General features: G+C 44.2%; 1 long non-coding RNA gene across 1 annotated transcript; it reads left to right on the forward strand.

The window, feature by feature from the left end:
- The first annotated feature begins 1,992 nt into the window (after window positions 1-1,992).
- Window positions 1,993-10,220, forward strand: LOC140398023 (uncharacterized). Its single transcript, XR_011937387.1, has 3 exons — window positions 1,993-2,154; window positions 5,093-5,236; window positions 9,394-10,220. It is a non-coding gene; the product is annotated as an uncharacterized lncRNA (long non-coding RNA).
- Window positions 10,221-21,199: the final 10,979 nt, after the last annotated feature.

Below are 21,199 nucleotides of genomic sequence, written 5' to 3' on the forward strand. Positions count from 1 at the left end.
CTCGTGAATTGGAGAGCGGGCTCAGTGGTGGCCACTTAATTGGCTGCAGCCAGCAAGATTGCCGCCCTGGTCTCCGCTACCAACCAGTGCAGGCTCTGGCCATACACTATGTCCCAAATTCATGCCCCAAGGCATGCTGGTAAAATTCTGACCTTGCAAGACTTAACTTACTCAAAACTCATTTAATTACACAGCAGAGTGAAAATTGGGTCCTATGCTTCAGCAGCACTTTGCTGCATTTACTGACAACCCATAGATGGAGGTCATTATCCGCCTTTCTGTTTCTGAGTGATGGGTGCAATAAATGACCGCTTGTACCTTAGTAAACTGTTTTGGACATACAAAATTACAAATAAATCTAAAAATCTTTGAATAGCATATTGAGACACAATGGGTGACTGCTGTCTTTGTATGTCTGTCCACGCTGACACCAGTCACCTTCATTTTCAATTGAAGTATTGCTTGCTGCACATTATGTCCTGAAGCAAGTTTCAATACCTTTTACCATTAAGATGTTCATAATTCCATTATTAGAAAGAAATGAGATACTCAAATGGGCTTGGAGATTGTCGTGTTTTATAACACTGATCAATTACCAATAGCTGCAAGCTAGTTGAACCCTCTTGCAGGCCCATTGTATTCCTCCCAGGGTCCCTACCACTGTTCCCTTCCCACCATAGAGCCAGCCCACACATTTGTGATGTGAAGGACAATTTTGCTATATTAAACATTTTCGCCCAGGTTTTACGGCATTCAATAATTAATTTCTTTTAAAAACACCTGAAGATCAACAAGTGCAAGAGATGAAAAAAAAAGACAGGTTAGCCTTTGATTCAAGGAAAGATGACACATCACCTGAGATCGTGAACACGTCCTCCATCTGTGGCGAGGAAAATTTCCACCCTATAATCCACTTTCCCTTGCGGCTTTGTCAATCATTGATTGGTCGAGGGCTGTGGACTGAGCATCTCTTTTTAAAAAAATTTTAGAGTACCCAATTTATTTTTTCCAATTAAGGGGCAATTTAGCGTGTTCAATCTACCTACTTTGCACATCTTTGGGTTGTGGGAGCGAAACCCACGCAAACACGGGAGAATGTGCAAACTCCACACGGACAGTGACCCAGAGCCGGGATCGAACCTGGGACCTCGACGCCGTGAGACTGCAGTGCTACCACTGCGCCACCCTGCTGCCCTGACTGAGCATCTCTGATATTCTCCTTCAGAACTTACTTCATGTATAGTCGCTTCAAACCTAATCTTATTTTTCTCACATTTGACACGAGTTTAAAACTGATGCGGCAGCCAGAGTGGGAAAGACAAACAACCAATTTTGGAAACCAGAAACAAACAACAGGCCACAGAAATTACCTTCTGCAAACTGTGGTACTTTGGATGAGATAAATACAGAGGGCAGTGTGGTCCTTCAAAGAGGATGAAGGTATCTGCATTGTCTTCAGATTCTTTACAGAGCTGTTGTGTACTTGCAGCATTTTCGATTTTTATTCAATGAGTCGTTTTGTGCAACAACAACGACAAGAAGAATCAAACAGGTTCCATTGCATGCGAAACAGCAAAGAATAGCACATAAATAAATGCCAACAAAGCCTTTTATTTTCTGGACCCCACACAATGGAACTAAACAGATTATGCAAAGTGATAAATCGTAAAGCAAGAATTTCTGTAGCCATTGTGTGGCTCTGTAAAGAGGCTGCTCTACAAGAGATTCTTTTGGCCTCGGCATTTCATAGACATATTACGCTTCAACAAGCATTTTAGCTGATAAGCATCTCCCTTACCATCTATAAATCACAGGAACTTTAGAGATTCAAAGGCCTGGATTGTTTAGTGTGTGTTTTCCACAGGACCTGGGGTTGTTGCCATGACACAGGTGTCAAGCACTTCTGAAAGAGGAGGGTTGATGGACATGCAGGGGAGAGACAACGGCTGATAAAGGGTTTCTCAGGTGGACAGAAGCTTGTTTTGTGAAGTTCTTCCCTGATGACAGGTAGCACCAGCCCCAGGGGCCTGGAGGAAAACAGGCCAGCCTATGCTGATGAAAGGCCTGTCATGTATGCAAAAAAAAAAGGAATTGAGGGACGTGACTTCAGGGCAAAAAAGTTTGCAGGAGGAGCACATTATAATTAATGATGAGGTAAGGAACTCGATTTGAAACCTTTGCTTTGCTTTGAGTTGTTGACCTGCTTAACCCATAACACTTATCTTTCATCTGCTAAATTGTGCTGTAAATGTCATATTTTAATAGTATATTCTTGGATCTGCTGGTGGAAATAAATCAAGCAGGGTAACTGGAGGTATTGAATGACAAATATTGAAACATGAGAAGTTTACTTGAAGATGTTCTATTTTAACCCATTTGCTGCTTGATTTTTGACTAAATTTCCTTGACTGCATCTCTGAGCTATGTGTGACATCCTGCACACCTCAATGCCATATGTGGCACCAATCATCTATTCTCACTGTGAAATATATAACATTGTTCTGAGATTTTTTAATGAGGAATGAGGTTTTACCTAACTGGCTCATCTTTTAAATTGGCATTCAATTATATTTCTGTTTAAATAGTGTAGTCCTCTTTGTTTCTGACTAATTTTAACTTGCAAGTCTCACTTTGCTGCATTATGCATGTCGCTTAAATCGAATGAGGGGGCAATAAGGATGGAGTTGGGACTCATGGGATTGGAGGAGGAATGGGTGACTGACAGCAAAAGATGGAGAAGGATGATAAACACCATTATGGTGATGCTAAATATAATGGGAGAAGCTGAAGGAAGAAGAAAAAATCAAATGATGATCAAAAATTCATTGCAATATTAAATGCAAATAAGATTGAGTTAAGAGCTATAGTCACGCTTAAGCTCAGAATTCTGGATCTTTTCCCATCACTTTGGTTTTGAAAACCAATAATTATATTTGGAGGATAAACAGCTGGGATATACAGTCTAGATTTTTAATTAGTGCAACCTCACAAATAATTCAATATGCATTTGTGAATATTTTGACTGATAATTCTTGGCTTATTATGTATGCTGAAGTAAAAGCTGTTTACAATCAAAATGCTTTTATGAATGAGAAACCTTGTTGTTCTTATTGTGTCGGCCATAGTTTCTCAAAGAAATTTCAGAATCCACGACTGACCTGTTTTTAGGAAACCGCAGCATTCATGCTCCCTCCTCTTCATCTAATGCAGAATCCCTACAGTGCAGAAGGAGGCTATTCAGCCCATTGATTCTGCTCCGACCCTCCAAGAGAGCACTCTACCCTGCTCATCCCACCCTATCCCCGTAATCCTGTATCCTAGCCTAACCTGCACATCCCTAGACACGAGCATGGCCAATCCACCTAACCTGCCCATCTTTGGACAGTGGGAGGAAACCGGAGCAACCAGAGGAAACCCATGCAGACACGGGGAGAACGTGCAAACTCCAGCAGAGAGTTACTCAAGGCCAGAATCGAACCCAGGTCCCTGGCGCTGTGAGGCAGCAGCCCTAACCACTGCCACAGTGCTGCCTTAAAGACCCTGAAGGGCTCAATGCACAAAATTAAATTTCTCTCCTACAAAGAAGAGGTTGTCTACCTGGTCATGTGTCAAATGTAATCATTGAAATTGAAAAAGCCCAAATAAGAGGAAGGACCCAGAAACATAACTACTGGTTGCTCCTGACAGCTCAGTTAATTCTTTTACATTAAAATACAATTACAGAAGTACATAATCAGCGATGTGCAGCAGTAAGTAAAGAAATTCTCAGCCCTGTCGGAATCAAGTAAAATAGTTTAAATCACTGCATGTATCAAGTCCTATGAAGTCTAATGGTGAAGTTCCTTCCTCTTAAATTCCAGGGAACATCTTTCTTTGAAAATCGTTGGGTTTCTTCAAAATGGCAAGGCTGGAGATACCTGTGCAGAAAAAAAAGGCCCCATTAAAACACACAGGGCTAAAAATAATATCAATAATAAGACTGTGGCAACAGCAGCAGTGATTTGCTTGGCTGTTGCTGGGACATCCACGACAGGCAGCAATGGAAGATAAAGTGGAAATTGAGGAAAGTGATAAGCAAAAAAGTTTATACTGTACACACATAGCTGCCAGCGATGCGCACAGGAAGATTGCCCTGGAACAGAAAGGAGGAGAAAAATTTTTAAAGAGAAAGGAAAGACAACCGTGTGCATTGATTCGAAACACTGTGGTACCAGAATGGTTAAGCTGCTTTCTTCATTCCTTTGTAATTGGATTTGCATTATGCTCAAAGGTAGTCACCCATCTCGTGTTAAGTTTCATCACTTGTTAGCAATGCCAGGTGAGAAAGTTTCCCACCATAGGAAAGAAAGCTTAGTGAAAACAGTTTTTCCGCACCACAGATGTGCTTCTTGTCCGAGACCTGTTGTGGGCAGCCGAGGCATTTAAAACACAATGCCAATGGGAACTTAATCTTTAAGAAAGGCAGGGAGATTGAAGCAGAATAAATGAAAGAAAACAGGCTAAAGGGAAAGGAATGACAATCAAACGGAACAAAGCTCTATATGCCAGGACTATAAAAATAGAAAGTGTACATTGCAATCTTGCTTAATTTTCTTTTACAAACAAAAATACTTGAATCTGACAAACAAATCAGCCAATTGTGGCTGACGGTACGCTGATAAACAAGCAATAGTACTGACAATAACCAGGGCTTGTCAGCAACTGCAAGGGCAGCCCTTGAAGTGACAATGTTGCAGAATTGTTCTGACTCTTTTATAAATGTTTGCTTAGTACAACAGGACTACAATGAATGTCATCGGTAAAGGCCACTCAGCTCTTCGAGAGACCCATGCAGTAACTCATCTGGTTGGTGGTCAGATCAGATGGGTTATAAGCTTGCATTCCAGTATCTTTTGAAGATGGCTACGGTGAGTGTCATGACACACTATGCAAAGAGAAAGTAGGGGATTGTCAACGCTGAACACGGATTATTATGTTATTGGTCGGTAAAGGGTGCCCAGTATCTAGCCCAGGAAATTTCACCTTTCACTATTTTGGTGTCAAGGTCTTTTTGAAAGAAAACTACCAAATGCCCTACTTGCTTTCTCAACAGGTATGCACCAGGCTCCCACACACTCCTGCCCGACACTACTCCACCCAGCTATGCTGTTCCCAACCTCCAGTTGAGGCCTAACACATGGAATCCACACTTAAGCCCCCAAATGGTCCCCCGAGGAACACCTTCAGGTACTTACAGGTAAGGGTGTTTGCCAGGCGGCAGGTGGTGGAATACCCGCGGCTACTGCCACGCACAGTACAGGACAGGGTGCTCTCGGGGGGGTGGGTGGGAGTGGGGATGATCTCGGAAACTTACCAGGTGATGCAGGAGGAGGAGGAGGCCTCGGTGGTGGAGGTGAAAGGTAAGTGGGAGGAGGAGTTGGGAGAGGAGATCGAGGCAGGGACGTGGGCAGATGCCCTAAGGAGGGTGAACTCTTCCTCTTTGTGCGCGAGGCTCAGCCTCATACAGTTTAAGGTGCTGCAGGGCACACATGACCGGGACAAGGATGAGCCGGTTCTTTGGGGACGAGGACAGGTGTGTTAGGTGCTTGGGGAGCCCAGCGAATCACACCCATATGTTCTGGACATGCCCAGCGCTGGAGGAATTTTGGAGGGGTGTAGCGAGGATGGTGTCGAGGGTGGTAGGTTCCAGGGTCAAGCCGGGCAGGGGGTTCGCAATATTTGGGGTGGCAGAGGAGCCGGGAGTGCAGGAGGTGAAAGAGGCCGGTATTCTGGCCCTTGCGTCCCTGGTAGCCCGGCGGAGGATTCTTCTTCAGTGGAAGGCTGCGAGGCCCCCAAGTGTGGAATCCTGGATCAACGATATGGCAGGGTTTATTAAGTTGTAGAGGGTGAAATTCGCCTTGAGAGGGTCGGTACAAGGGTTCTTTAGGCGGTGGCAACCGTTCTTAGACTTCCTGGCAGAACGGTAGACATTGGTCAATGGCAGCAGCAACTCAGGGGGGGTGGGGGTGGGGGTTTACTTTATTTTTGTTTTTGTTTATTTACACTGGGGGGTCTGAGGGGGTGTATATATTTGCTATGTTTGCTTTGTGTTCGGTCGGGGTGTTAATTTATTATTTATGTCGGGGGAGGGGGTTATGGAGGGTTGCTTTTTTGGACTGGGTTTTGTACTTAACCCTGTTGGGTTCCTTTTTCATTTTGTTACTGATATTCTGTGAAAACCTTAATAAAAAAATTAAAAAAAAAAAAAAAAGCCCCCAAATGGTGAAACTAAGCAACACTATGGAAAATGAGAGGCTTATGTCACCCAAAACATTACAGCTGCTGGCAATGTATATATTTTTCTTTAATTTTCATCATTTCATCAGAAGATCAACTGCTTTTCCAACAGGCTATTCAGACGTAAGCATTTCATGAATGTTCTCTCCTCAATTCACTTACTTTGCTGGAACTGGGAATGAAAGGAATGAAAGCCATCGGTGCTCATCATATCATTTTGGAACAGTTGATGCATGAGGACCATGAAGGCTGAGCTTGTAAATGCCAGAATCCCTGTCCAACCCTTTCCAATAGATAGTCCTCCTAGAGAAGTGTCCCAGTCAAGAAAGATTATCAATCATGAATCTCGGGGCAGCACAGCGGTACAGTGGTTAGCACTGCTGCCTCACGGCGCCAAGGATCCGGGTTCGATCCCAGCCCTTGGTCACTGCCCGTGTGGAGTTTGCACATTCTCCCCGTGTCTGTGTGGATCTCACCCACACAACCCAAAAAGATGTGCAGGGTAGGTGAATTGGACATGCTAAATTGCCCCTTAAATGGAAAAAAGGTGAATTGGGCACTTTAAATTTATTTTTTAAAATCATGAGACAGTGGGTGGAATTTTGTGTTGGCAACGGAGATCTCAGTCACTGATTGAAGAGCCGCATGTTGCCTCTTTCTGAAAAGTGACATTAGAGACTTGACAGGTTAGATTGCAAGCCTGTCCTCAGGATCAGGACCTCAGGTGTGGAAACCCTACCCACCAAGAACCAATAAGAGGCCAGCAGCTGTTTTGAACAGCAGCATCACCAGGGAGTGGTTGATTGCTGCTGGCAGAACACCCATCCACGGCCCAGAACCCAGGCCAAAGGTAAGGTATAGGGGAAGGAGGTTCGCAAGGCGGGGTCTGCGAGGGAAGGTGTTGCAAAGGACTCAGTCGGAAGGACAAGGGATGACTCTCAGCCGGTTCTTCTTCCCAATGCTGAGTCTCTCAATCAGGCATTGAGTACGTTTGAATGAGGTACCCCAAACCCACCCCCCATTCCGGCTAGGAAGCCACAAGCAATCATGCCAGGTCTCGATTGTCTTGCACGCTGTATGGCAACCCCCCTGTTGAATGTGGCCCTTAATTGAACATTAATTGACCACTTACAAACCTCAATTGTCAGCAGAGCGGGAAGGTCGTCCAGGGTCCTTCCCATTACAACTTGATTGAGGTGTAGGCAGGAATGTGGCAGGGTCTCCACCTATAATTAAATGGCTACATGAGTGGTATTTCCAATTGACTGAATGTTGCCATCAATCTAAAAACACCTTCTGCCTGCTGCACATTCGAGCAGCATCATGTATGAATTTCAGCACTGGTACGATGCCAGGTACATAGACCATATGCATGTTCCTTTGATTATTCATAATAGCTAGAGTACAGATCATGTTTAACCAGCCTGCACTTGCAAAACACAAAACAGAACATCTGGCGTAATGTGATTCTGCAATTGGGCTGCACTTGCTGAACAATCCTGAGTGGGCTAAGAACTACACAAACAACCAATTTAAGATAATCCATCAAGTTCGTATCATGGCTCATTTACCATTGCTAAAAGTGTCATATGTTCTTATGCAGGACCTACTATGTGCAAACAAAAGGAATATGTTCAAGCCTTACACTTTTTTCTAATTACCTGGAAACTTCTGGAGTCCATAGTTCCTTGGTACTTTTTCCATCACAATGCCTCAGCCATTCAGACTTGACCTGCTAATCGTTCAACATCCTTGTCTGCTACAGTATGAATTATTATGATTGTTTGAAATTTTCCATTCTTGCATTTGTCCTGATGAATGCAAGATGAAAGATTTCAGCAGCATGTCTCTCTTTTTAACAATATGAAAAGGAAATAATGGGAGAAAAAGAGCAAGGATGGAAATATATAAGTGAAAGAGTGGAGAAAGACTGAAAAATGGAAAGTAGAAAAGAGTTTAAAGAGTTTAAAATAAAAGAAAATTACTGCAGATACTGGAACCTGAAACAAAAGCAAAAAATACTGGACAATCTCATTAGGTCTGACAGCATCTCTGGAGAGAGAAGGATGTTTCGAGCCTGGATGACTCTTTGTAAAAGCTGGAGAGACTTGGAAATAGGGTAAGATTTATACTGTTGTAGGGAGGTGTGTGTGTGTGTGAGGGGGGGCGGGGGGGGGGGGGGAACAGGTGGGTGAAGCAGTGGGGCTCGATAGAGAGCCAGTGATAGACAGAGATTGACAAAGAGGTTAAAGTGATAGAGAGAGGACAGCGATGAAGAGGCTAAACAATTGCAGCAATGATAACGTTATACAAGACAATAATGGTGAACCACTGTTAACTTATTTTGTACCCTCTTGAGCACCCCATTATGGAAAGGAAATCATGCCATGGAAAACATGCAACATAACTTCACCAGGATGCTGTCGGTGATATGCAACTATAGTTAGGAAGAGAGACTCGAACTGAAGGGTTTATTTCTACTAGTGCAGAGAAACCCAGGAAACCAAGAATGCGAAATAGGCGGCAAGCTGGAGGTCGGATTTAATCACGGTTCTTTCTTATTTAAGTGATTTAATCAGACATAGCCCACTCACTAATTCTGTCATGAGGGTCCCGCCCACATCTCCAACTAAAAGAGCAATCTCTTTGCCATTTGCAACAAATAGGAATTCCATGCCTACTGTACACTGGCCTTTGTGAGTAAGTTTTCTTTCGCTCCTCCATTCCATAAACTGTATTGTGGAACTCTTAACTCACCCAGCTCCACTTATCTACACTACCCCCCACAAAGGATTCATTCTGCATTGCAGCATATAACCATCACTTCTAACACGTCTGGCAAGGTTTTAAGTGGTGCCATGTTGCCTGCCGATACTTCCATTTTGAAAAAGGCCTTTAAATTCAATGTAAAGGTTTAAAGCCTGGAACGTGCCTTTCAAAGTTTTACTTTTAAAATCTGTAATGTCACAATTACACATATGCCAGTGATAAACACAATCAAATACTTTTTCATAGTCTATGAAGCATATGTATGCTTGTTTGCTTCTTGATATTTATCAAAGATTGTTCTTGGGTTAACTATTTCCACTTTTGTTTCTACTCCATGTCTAAAACTAGACAGTGTCTCACCAGCGGGAAGCGGCTGGCTTGCTGGGCGGTGAGAGCCGTTGGGAAGGTCGGGAACGGTTCGGTGGCGGCGGGCAAGGGCCGCAGCCCCGGCGGTACATTACAGGGAGAGACAGGTGGAAGCTGTGCGGATCGGGGAGTGGAGTGAGGCCTCTGCGATATGGCAGCAGGCCAGCCTGACCGGGTCTGGGCTGAGCTGGGCAGCAGGAGCGAAGAAATCGGAGAGCTGATAGAGCATTTCTCCAAACACCAGTACCAAGTCAAGGAGGCCAACTACAAGGGAACTGGACCAGCTCTTCCCCTTTCTGACTGACATTATCACAAAAAGAACTGGCTGTAGCTGGATTTAAAATGTTTTTCTCCAAGATTGTGCCGGAGCGTGGCGACTCTTTGTGAGCTCTCCCCTACAGATCCTCTTCCTGCATATTTTGTAACTGTTATTATAGTATTGACGAATGTGATGTAAAATAGTTACTTTAAAGATATTAGTTACTGTAATGTAGATATAGGCCGGTCTAATTTATGTTAGTTCACAGACAAAGGATTTCAGAGAGCATGGCAAAGGAGGGGGGATGGGGTGTTTAGAGTATGAGGAGAAAAGGATGCTGGGTAATAAGAGGCCAGGGGAAGGGATGAGAAGTGAGCCAATTAGGATGTATGGCCAGGTCAGGAGGGGTATAGGATGACTTATGGGAATCGTGTATGTGAAACTTGATGCCATTTGAATGTGTTGGTAGAGATTTCTTTGTTCTTGAGAATCACTCAATTCTGTAGACCTAAGAGGCAGTTTGTGTTCTTGGTTCTGAGAAACGAGTCAGACTTGCAAGTCGAATAAAAATAACTAATGCTATGCCTACAAATCCATCTCGAGTTTTATTGAGGCCAGACTGATGGGTAAAGAATTTATTAATTTCTCAGTATGTTCTATGTATTTATGTATGGAGCGATCTGCCAGGACTTTAAGCAGAACAATACTTCTCACTGGACCTCGGTACACATGAAAATAGATCAATAAGATATTTGGCCCATCGAGTCTGCTCCACCATTCGATCATGGCGATCTCATCCTGGCCTTAGACCATAAGGCCATAAGACCATAAGACATAGGAGAAGAATTAGGCAACTTGGCCCATCGAGTCTGCTCCGCCATTCAATCATGGCTGATATTTTCTCATCTCCATTCTCCTGCCTTCTCCCCATAACCCCTGATCCCCTTATTAATCAAGAAGAGCCTTAACTCTATCGTCCTGCCCGTTCTCCATAACCCGTCAACCCATTACCAATTAAAAATCTGCCTAACTCCTCCTTAAATTTACTCACTGTCCCAACAACCTTCGCACTCTGATTGAGAACCCTTTGGGAGAAGTAGTTTCGCCTCAAAAATAAATGCAACGTTTCATAATATTTTCAAAACTCAAATATTTCTTAATTTTTCAAGTGTACAGTTTGCAAAATACAATGTAAGGACCAATTTTTGTATGTGTTGGCAAAATCTGTTCAGGTATCTGAGCAAGAATGAAGGAAGGAAGGACCATAAACATCCCCCGATTGTTTTGTGCAGATTATGCAATTGCTTTTTTTTCAATTTGTCCAATTAAGGGGCAACTTGGCGTGGCCAATCCACGTACCCTGCACATCTGGTGAAACTGTCAGTGTGGGATTGCACTTGAAACTCTCCCATGCTGATATAGGGAGCAGAGTCGGGGCATGAGAAATGTTGACATACTGAGTGCCAAGGCCGAGACAAGAAGTGGACAGACTTATAGGCCCACAACAAATGCTCAAACATCAAATGTGTGATATTTTGCAGGATTTTCGGACCCCACCCCCAACAATGTGTTTTCCAGTGTTGGAGGCAGCTTGCCATTGGGCAGCAGCGGGATCTTCCAGTCCCGACAATGTTTCCGCCGTTTTGCATTGTTCATTGGCCACACCGCCAGGAAACCCATCACAGCGTGCCGCCATTGGCAGGACTGAAAAATCCATTGCAGAAGGGCCGGTAAATTCAGCCTGTTACCCTTCTGGATACTTATTTCTTTACTGTCAACACCTTTCTGGTTTGTGTGGTAAAAACAAAATGCTGGTCTCAGTATTATACAGATGTGATACTGTGTCAAAAATTCCCTGACTCCTGGGTGTCTTGGCTGCATGCCTGACAAGGAATTTATGTTGTAACTATCAAAAATATTGAAGTTCTATTATGATACCTCAAAGTGGAACATGCTGCACGGAGACAAGTTGAATTTAACTGCACTTTCTGAAATTTTCAATGTTTGAAATGTTTTGCAATGTATTTTTACAAATTTTATGAATGAAGTATAATTTGGGGGGAAAATCTGAACACCGTAAATCAATACTTGAGGATGAAAATGAACTGCAAAGAAATTGCACAAGAAGCATTGCGATGCAATCTTGCTTCAATGTTGATTTGAAGCACATCATTCTTGCAGTTCTAACAAAAAGTGGTTGAGGACTTATTCAGCATCTTACTGCTGCATCTCAGGATTTGTTGCAGCATTTCCATTCACCTATTGTTTCATGGTAATCAAATGAAGAGATTTGCAATAGCCTAAGGGACCCAAAACAGTTCACGTTACAATTGTTTTAGTACATCTTTAAAGCACCTTGTCAACACTTGAGATTTGGAGGTTGTCTAGAATAACAATGTTGCTTGAATCACTGAGTTGAGAGACAAGCGGAGGGATTCTCCGTTTCTGAGGCGAAGTGTTGACGCCAACTCAGAATTCATGGACTTTCATGACAGCAAAACTGGCGCCACACCTAGACCGATTCCGCTACTGTTAAGGGCTAGCACCGGCACCATGTGGAACACAATCGATTCCAATGGAAAACAGTGCGGTGATTGACACTCGGGAGGCTGACAAGCTTCAGCCACATATACACATTATAATGCCCACACACACTCATCCCAGACAACAAGATGGCACTGGTTGCGCTGGGGCGACCCATACAGCTGATGGGTCAGCTGAGGCCAGAGGGCAGCTGGGGGGGGGAGGGGGCTGGGAGGACACCTGTACGAGCGATGGCCCTATTTTCACAGTAGGCTCTCAGTGGCGTGCGCAGCTCCACAGCCGCCTTGCCGCCTGCGACAATGGTGTTCCGTGCCCGTCCACCCCTACCCCACAGCCTACCTCCCAGCCAACCCCCGCTACTCCCCCTGGCCCTGACAGAAGCCCCCCCCTCCTCCCCCGGCCAGCGGCACAACTATCAGCAAACTATGGTGATGTTGGACACTTTCGGTACCCCTTCTCTCTCCCTCAGCAGCCACGCCGCCAGTTTTACGATTTTTAAAAACACAAGTGAATCACAAGAGCACAAAGAACCAAAAGTGGTTTCCAAACTTTTTATTTCACGCCATCGGGAACTCGGCCCATCGGAGGAGTAGAATCGCGGAGGCCCCAGAGAATACTGGGTCAGGCCTGCTAATGATATGCAAACGGTGTCCACTGTACTTGCGGTCCGGTACGCATTGACGCCCATTGCATTTGACATGCAATTGGTGACAAGGCTTTCATTGCAAACTTTTTAAACTGATTAAAACTTTGTTAGAGTGTGGTTTGATGTGTTTTAGGAGGTTTTAGAAATAAAATACTTTAGTGAAAGGGCAGTTCAGTTGGGGAAAATAGGGGATGTGCCGTGAAATAAAAAGGTTGGTAACCACTGCTCTTATGGTTTCAGCCCCGCTGCTGGCCATGGTCTCAGTCATCATAAAACCCCTACATTGCAGAATAAGGCCATTCAGCCCATCACGTCTGCCCCAACCTTCCAAAAGAGCAACCTACCTAGGCCTACTCCCCCATCCTATCCCCGTAATCCCATAACCCCACCTAATCTTTGGACACTAAGGGGCAATTTACCTTGACCAATTCCCTAACCTGCACACCTTTGGACTGTAGGAGGAAATGGGAGCACGAGAGGAAACTCACGCAGACACGGGGAGAACGTGCAAACTCCACACAGTCATCAGAATTTGGAATTGAACCTTGGTCCCTGGCACAGTAAGGCAGCAATGCTCTGTGCCACTGTGCTGTCCCAAATGAGGCTAATGAAGGTAGGTTTTGTACTTTTGCACAAGATAAACATGTTTCCACCTTCTCCTCAATTTTGCCATCTGGCCTTCGCCACCAAAAATAGCTTCTGGATTTTTCCTTCATCCTTACAAAACCACAGGGCCTTTGTGCAGTTGATTGAATGTTTTCTTAGTAGTGGTGGAATGATGATTCTTATTCTCCAGAGAAGAATGTCCTGCTGTTACGGGAGTATTATCTAATTGCTAGAGGTAGAAAATGTTTCCAAACAAACTGCTTACTGATAAACTATTTAGTAAGGGCAATCAGGAGAGTCCTTCTGTGTTCCCATGAAGGTTTGACTGATGATACTTGATTGTGTGTGTGTGTGCTGACAAGAGCAATGCCCATCTCGGCATTCTGCACGCTGCTATTGGTGGAATCGCAGTATGAGGTCAAAAAATCATTGTTCATGGACAATGGTCCATCAATAAACTGAATTTCCTCCCTCAAAGGAATTGGTAGAACCATTTTATGCCAAAAATTATTCTTGGGGCTTCTTCCTCTCTCTGCGTGTAATTGCTTTCAGATTTATTCAAGGTCCTGGATGTGAAGGCATTCAGCTTCTCTTCACATGTGGGCACTATGTGGGAAACCACTGCCCCAACACCATAAGATGGTGAGTCACCTGCACGTTTCAGGGGTAAATTTGGATCGAAATGTGTCAGGACTTCTGACTTGGCAGTGTCTCTTTGGTTTGCACGAATGCTCTCTCACATTGATCCACACATGTCCACTATTTATCTTGACACAGTAAATTGTGTAGAATTGCACAGGTCAAGGACACACAGCCTGAGTGAGAGAGATACAGACCGAGTGAGAATTTGGTAATTTGGTGCAGTGAGGTAATTCGGTGAAGAGTGGGAGAAGGTGCTTTTTCCCTACTGTTTTGTTCTCTCTTTCTTCGGGCCTAATTTCGGGAGCCGTTCGGAGGAGGAGGAGCAGTCTCTGTGAGTATAAAAACCTAACGGAAACTTCCTGTTTTCCAGTTTGTTTCCCAAAAGTGACGTCAGAGGGAAGCTGTGATCTGAGTGGTTGATAGCAAATCTGCCCCAAATTTAAAAAAAAAACACAGCTAAACTCATAAACTTAAATTAAACTAATTAATTAATTAGTGATGGCTGGTCAGGTGATGTGCTTGAGCTGCTTGATGTGGGAGCTGGCAGATCCCATTGCGAGCTGCAGCGACCACATCTGCAGTAAGTGTTGGCTGCTCGAAGAGCTCCGGCTCAGAGTTGATGAGCTGGAGTCTGAGCTTCAAACACTGAGGCACATCCGGGAGGGGGAGACTTACCTGGACACTGTGTTTCAGGAGGCAGTCACACCTGTCAGAGTAAGTAGTTTAAATCCTGCCAGTGGCCAGGGACAGCAGGGTGTGACTGCAAGTCAGGCAGGTAAAGGGAACCAGCAGTCAGGAACTCAGGAGCCTCAGCCCTTGACTCTGTCCAACAGGTATGAGGCACTTGCTCCCTGTGTGGATGGCAAACAGGGCTGCAGGAAGGATGAGTCAGCTGACCAAGGCACCATGGTTCAGCAGGCCATTCAAGGGGAGGGAGTAAATAGGCAAGTTGTAGTTGTAGGGGATTCTATTATCAGGGGGATAGATAGTATCCTTTGTGAGCAGGATAAAGAGTCCCGCATGGTATGTTGCCTGCCTGGTGCTAGGGTGCGGGACATCTCTGACCGGCTTGAAAGGATACTGGAGAGGGAGGGGGAGGATCCAGTTGTTGTGGTCCATGTCGGTACCAACAACATAGGCAAGTCTAGGAAAGAGGACCTGTTTAGAGATTATAAAGAGCTAGGATTCAAATTAAAAAAACAGGTCCTCAAGGGTCATAATCTCCGGATTACTGCCCGAGTCACGTGCAAATTGGCATAGGGAGGCAAGAATAAGGGAAGTTAACACGTGGCTGAAAGAGTGGTGTGGGAAAGAGGGGTTCCTTTTCATGGGACACTGGCATCAGTTTTGGGACAGGGGGGACCTATACCGTTGGGATGGTCTCCACCTGAACCGAGCTGGGACCAGTGTTCTGGCGAAAAGAATAAATAGGGTGGTCAATAGGACTTTAAACTAAAGATTGGGGGGGGAAGGGAAAGTCAGGGAACCAAGAGGTGAAGTAATCAGTGGGAAGCGTAGCTGCTTAGGAATACAAAAAAGCACGAAAAGACAAAACTCAGGAGAGGTTACGATAGTCCTCATCCCACAAAATATGACACAGTGTATGGAAAGGCTCAGTAAACCAAGGTCCACCACACTAAGAAAACAAAAAGGGACGGTCAATAGAGAATTAAAGGCACTATATTTAAATGCGCGCAGTGTACGGAACAAGGTAGATGAGCTTGTGGCCCAGATTGTGACTGGCAGGTATGATGTGGTAGGCATCACAGAGACATGGTTGCAGGGGTTCAGGACTGGCATTTAAACATCCAGGGATTCACAACCTATCGAAAAGACAGGGAGATTGGCAGAGGGGGCGGGGTTGCCTTGTTAATTAGGAATGAAATTAAATCAATAGCACTAAATGACATAGGGTCAGATGATGTGGAGTCTGTGTGGGTAGAGTTGAGGAACCACAAAGGCAAAAAAAACACAATGGGAGTTATTTACAGGCCTCCTAACAGTGGTCAGGACCGGGGGCACAAAATGCACCACGAAATAGAAAGTGCATGTCAGAAAGGCAAGGTCACAGTGATCATGGGGGACTTCAATATGCAGGTGGACTGGGTAAATAATGCTGCCAGTGGACCCAAGGAAAGGGAATTCATTGAATGTTTACAGGAGGGCTTTTTGGAACAGCTTGTGATGGAGCCCACGAGGGAACAGGCCATTCTGGACTTAGTGTTATGTAATGAGCCAGACTTGATTAAAGATTTTAAAGTAAGGGAGCACTTAGGAGGCAGTGATCATAATATGGTAGAATTCAATCTCCAATTTGAAAGAAAGAAGGTAGAATCAGATGTAAAGGTGTTACAGTTAAATAAAGTTAACTACAGGGGCATGAGGGAGGAACTGACGAAAATCGACTGGGAGCAGAGCCTGGTGGGAAAGACAGTAGAACAGCAATGGCAGGAGTTTCTGGGAGTAATTGAGGACACAGTGCAGAGGTTCATCCCAAAGAAAAGAAAGGTTATCAGAGGGGGGATTAGGCAGCCATGGCTGACAAAGGAAGTTAGGGAATGCATCAAAGCAAAAGAGAAAGCCCATAATGTGGCAAAGAGTAGTGGGAAGTCAGAAGATTGGGAAGGCTACAAAAACAAACAGAGGATAACAAAGAGAAATAAGGAAAGAGAGGATCAAATATGAAGGTAGGCTAGCCAGTAACATTAGGAATGATAGTAAAAGTTTCTTTAAATACATTAAAAACAAACGGGAGGCAAAAGTTGACATTGGGCCGCTCCAAAATGACGCTGGTAATTTTGTGATGGGAGACAAGGAAATAGCTGAGGAACTAAATAAGTACTTTGCGTCAGTCTTCACAGTAGAAGACATGAGTAATATCCCAACAATTCCGGAGAGTCAGGGGGCAGAGTTGAATATGGTAGCCATCACAAAGGAGAAAGTGCTAGAGAAACTAAGAAGTCTAAAAATTGATACATCTCCGTGCCCAGATGGACTACATCCTAGAGTTCTAAAGGAGATAGCTGAAGAAATAGTGGAGGCATTAGTTATGATCTTTCAAAAGTCACTGGAGTCCGGGAAAGTCCCAGAGGATTGGAAAATCGCTGTTGTAACCCCCCTGTTCAAGAAGGGAACAAGGAAAAAGATGGAAAATTATAGGCCAATTAGCCTAACCTCGGTTGTTGGCAAGATTCTAGAATCCATTGTTAAGGATGAGATTTCTAAATTCTTGGAAGTGCAGGGTCAGATTAGGACAAGTCAGCATGGATTTAGTAAGGGGAGGTTGTGCCTGACAAACCTGTTAGAGTTCTTTGAAGAGATAACAAATAGGTTAGACCAAGGAGAGCCAATGGATGTTATCTATCTTGACTTCCAAAAGGCCTTTGATAAGGTGCCTCACGGGAGACTGCTGAGTAAAATAAGGGCCCATGGTATTCGAGGCAAGGTACTAACATGGATTGACGATTGGCTGTCAGGCAGAAGGCAGAGAGTTGGGATAAAAGGTTCTTTTTCGGAATGTCAACCGGTGACGAGTGGTGTCCCGCAGGGTTCAGTGTTGGGGCCACAGCTGTTCTCTTTATATATCAACGATCTAGATGACGGGACTGGGGGCATTCTGGCTAAGTTTGCCGATGATACAAAGATAGGTGGAGGGGCAAGTAGTATGGAGGAGGTGGGGAGGCTGCAGAAAGATTTAGACAGTTTAGGAGAGTGGTCCAAGAAATGGCTGATGAAATTCAACGTGGGCAAGTGCGAGGTCTTGCACTTTGGAAAAAAGAATAGAGGCATGGACTATTTTCTAAACGGTGACAAAATTCATAATGCTGAAGTGCAAAGGGACTTGGGAGTCCTAGTCCAGGATTCTCTAAAGGTAAACTTGCAGGTTGAGTCCGTAATTAAGAAAGCAAATGCAATGTTGTCATTCATCTCAAGAGGCTTGGAATATAAAAGCAGGGATGTACTTCTGAAGCTTTATAAAGCATTAGTTAGGCCCCATTTAGAATACTGTGAGCAATTTTGGGCCCCACACCTCAGGAAGGACATACTGGCACTGGAGCGGGTCCAGCGGAGATTCACACGGATGATCCCAGGAATGGTAGGCCTAACATACGATGAACGTCTGAGGATCCTGGGATTATATTCATTGGAGTTTAGGAGGTTGAGGGGAGATCTAATAGAAACTTAAAAGATAATTAATGGCTTAGATAGGGTGGATGTAGGGAAGTTGTTTCCATTAGCAGGGGAGACTAGGACCCGGGGGCACAGCCTTAGAATAAAAGTGAGTCACTTTAGAACAGAGATGAGGAGAAATTTCTTCAGCCAGAGAGTGGTGGGTCTGTGGAATTCATTGCCACAGAGGGCGGTGGAGGCCGGGACGTTGAGTGTCTTTAAGACAGAAGTTGATAAATTCTTGATTTCTCGAGGAATTAAGGGCTATGGAGAGAGAGCGGGTAAATGGAGTTGAAATCAGCCATGATTGAATGGCGGAGTGGACTCGATGGGCCGAATGGCCTTACTTCCGCTCCTATGTCTTATGGTCTTATGGTAATGGTTTTAGAATAGTAACCAGATTAGGGTCAGGCCTATAATAATTTAGTACGCCTGAGAAAGATCGAAGTTCGTTTACATTCTGAGGTGTGGGTGCCTCGGTAATGGCTTTGACTTTCGTAGACAACTTATGCAGTCCCTTGGCGTCAATGACATGTCCCAGATATTCAGTTGAAGATTGGAAAAATTTGGATTTGTCTTTTCTAACCCATAATTAGGGGCTGGTTTAGCACACTGGGCTAAATCGCTGGCTTTTAAAGCAGACCAAGGCAGACCAGCAGCATGGTACGATTCCCGTACCAGCCTCCCCGAACAGGCGCCGGAATGTGGCGACTAGGGGCTTTTCACAGTAACTTCATTGAAGCCTACATGTGACAATAAGCGATTTTCATTCATTTTCATTTCATAATCTTCTCATTTATGGAGTGTGGCATCTAGGTTGTGGAGATTTTCTTCCTCATTCTTTCCAGTAATGAAGATGTCACCGAAGTAACAGTGGACTCCGTCTAATGCACTTAAAGTTTGGTCCATTGCTCGATGGAATAACATTGGTGCGCAAGTGATGCCAAATGGTAGTCTTTTATATCAACATAACCCTATTGCATGTCACAATTGTCAAGAAAAGTTGTGAATCTTGATCCATGTTCATTTGACGATATGCTTGACTGAGATCAGTTTTACTGGAGTGTTGGCCTCTAGCCAACGCAGTGAATAAGTCATCAATCAAGGGCAGAGGGGACGTGAGAAGGAACTCTATTCACAGTCCAAAGACAAACTGGATTAATAATTACTTCAAATACTCTACAAATGTGTACAGATCCATCTTTTTTTCATCAAGGGTATGATTAGTGTGGCCCAATCCCTGACGTTAATGAGTTCAAGGACTCCGGTTTTGACCAGCCATTCTAATTCTGCCTCTACCTTGGGTCTGATTGTGTACAGCACTGACCTAGCCTTTCAGCATCTCGCCTGACTTTCTTCCTTGATCTTCAGCTTAAATGAGATATCCTTGATGCTTCCCAGCTCACCACTGAAGACAATGAAATGGTTCTTCAAGATTTTAGGTGGACCAGAATTGGAATCATGAGATTTACCTCAGCCCAATTTAATCTAATCTTTTCCAGCCAGGTTCGGCCCATTAGTGGCGGATAATTTCCTTTGACTATGTGCAAGGACAAATCTGCTGTCTGTCCATCTAATTGCACTGTTACATCAATAGGGCGCCTCAAAAGTACAACTTATCAGGTGTAGGTTTTTAACACTACCTTTGAGGGTTTCAGAGCAATATGTCAGACCTTTTCTTGATAAACAGTTTGCAGTACCGTCAAGTGTTTCCACCTTCATCTTCACCAGCTGACCGTTCAGTAATGGAGTGATCCAATGTTGGTTATTTGCACCAACAATAGCCAGTATCTTTAATGTCAGTTCGCCTTTGGACTGTGAACCGAGTTCCTTCTCGTGTCCTTTTTGTACCACGTGAACGCTTTTTCCTTCATTCAGATCTCCATTTGATTTGTTCGTTTATTGCTTTTTGCAACTTTTGCCTGTAGCTTGCTTCTTTTTCCAGCAAGCACGTTCAATCTGGCCCTTTCTGTTGCAGTTCACATGATGTCTTTGCACCAACAATCTGTTGCTGAGATTTTTGCACACCTATGACAAATGCAAGTCTGTGTCTGTGCCTGTGTTTGAGTTTCGGCCGGCATCTTGTGAATTCCTGCGGTCGAACTGTTAAGCTTCTTTGGCTGCTAATTCCATGGATGCAGCGACTTCCAAAGCTTTCTTTATGTTACATTGCTTTTAGTTAACAACCGCTTTTGAGTAGCTTTGCTCCTTAGACCACAGACTAACAGCCTCCCCGAACAGGCACCGGAATGTGGCGACTAGGGGCTTTTCACAGTAACTTCATTTGAAACCTACTTGTGACAATAAGCGATTTTCATTTCATTTCATTTCATCTATCTCTGATGATATCATTTTAACACATCGCCGAATTTGCAATGTTCAGCCAGTCTTTTCAGGGTAGTTACAAACTGTGCAATCGATTCACCTTCTTCTTGGTTGCGTTTAAGGAACCAAAACATTTCTGCAATGACTAAAGGTTTCGGTTAATAGTGGCCCTGCAATATTTCCACTGTTTCGTTGTACGTTTTCCGGCTGTACCAAACTCCTTGGGAGCGTAAATATTTCCCCTCCTATTATGTTCAGTAATGTTGCGACTTTTATATCTGCTGCTATCTTATTTGTTTGAACAAAGTAGTCTAACCTCTCTGTATATGAGCTCCATCGCTCTGGATTCTTATCAACTGGTCTCACGGCGCCAAAAGCTCTCGCCGTTTTTCACGTGGAAGGACCGACATGTGCACAATGTCCCATGAATGTTTAGCACTACCTCACTTCCTTTTTCCCCAAAACAAGGCAAATCCGAGCTCAACCTTTTGTGTTTTCCTTTTGTGTTTTACAACACACCCCACTCAAAATTCATTGTTACTGTACACTTGCTACTTACGGTACTCCCGGTGCTGTTGCGGTTTGTTTTGGCAGAG

Source organism: Scyliorhinus torazame, chromosome 21 (assembly GCF_047496885.1).
Source record: "Scyliorhinus torazame isolate Kashiwa2021f chromosome 21, sScyTor2.1, whole genome shotgun sequence".
Classification (NCBI taxonomy): domain Eukaryota; kingdom Metazoa; phylum Chordata; class Chondrichthyes; order Carcharhiniformes; family Scyliorhinidae; genus Scyliorhinus; species Scyliorhinus torazame.